Source organism: Otolemur garnettii, unplaced genomic scaffold (genome assembly GCF_000181295.1).
Source record: "Otolemur garnettii isolate 467f Iridium unplaced genomic scaffold, OtoGar3 scaffold00007, whole genome shotgun sequence".
Taxonomy (NCBI): domain Eukaryota; kingdom Metazoa; phylum Chordata; class Mammalia; order Primates; family Galagidae; genus Otolemur; species Otolemur garnettii.
Window position 1 is genome coordinate 29,378,787 of NW_003852402.1, and position 770 is coordinate 29,379,556.

General features: G+C 34.7%; 1 non-coding gene across 1 annotated transcript; it reads left to right on the forward strand.

The window, feature by feature from the left end:
- The first annotated feature begins 305 nt into the window (after positions 1 to 305).
- Positions 306 to 412, forward strand: LOC111723094. The gene has a single exon (XR_002771713.1). It is a non-coding gene; the product is annotated as a U6 spliceosomal RNA (small nuclear RNA).
- Positions 413 to 770: the final 358 nt, after the last annotated feature.

The window sequence follows — 770 nt, forward strand, 5'->3', positions numbered from 1 at the left end:
GAACTGGAGACCATTCTTCTAAGTGAAGTATCACAAAAATGGAAAAACAAACACCACATGTACTCAGTAGTGCATTGTAACTAATTGATCAGCATATGCACATACAATAATCAAACTCAACAGAAAGCAAGCAGGTGGGAGAGGGGAAGTAGAGAATGGTTAAGTTTACACCTACCAAGTACAGTGCATGCTACCAATGCAATGGGCACACTTATAACAGACTCAAACTGTACAAAAGCAATTCATGTAACCAGAACAGTTGTAACCCCAAGATGTTCTAAATTTAAAAAAAAATAAACACACAGGTGCTCGCTTTAGCAGCATATATACTAAAATTGGAATGATATAGAGAAGATTAGGATGGCCCCTGCACAAGGATGACATGCAAATTTGTGAAGCTTTCCATATTTTAAAAAAATAATAAATAAATAAATAAATAAATAAACACAGAGAACAATGGAACAATATAAAGAACCCAAAAATAAGTTCACAGTTTACAGCCAAGTCATCTTTGGCAAATATGTCTAAATCATCTATCAAGGAATGGACACTCTCTTTTACTGAATGGCGCTGGAAAAACTGGATATCATCATAAAGAAGAATGAAACTAGATCCCTATCTCCCACTTTACACAGAAACCAATTCAAAATGGATTAGACATAAGACCCAAAACTATAAGCCTACTTGAAGAATACAAGGGAAACGCTATAGGACATTATGCAACAATTTTATGGGTAAGGCTGCAAAAGTACAGACAACTAAAACATAAA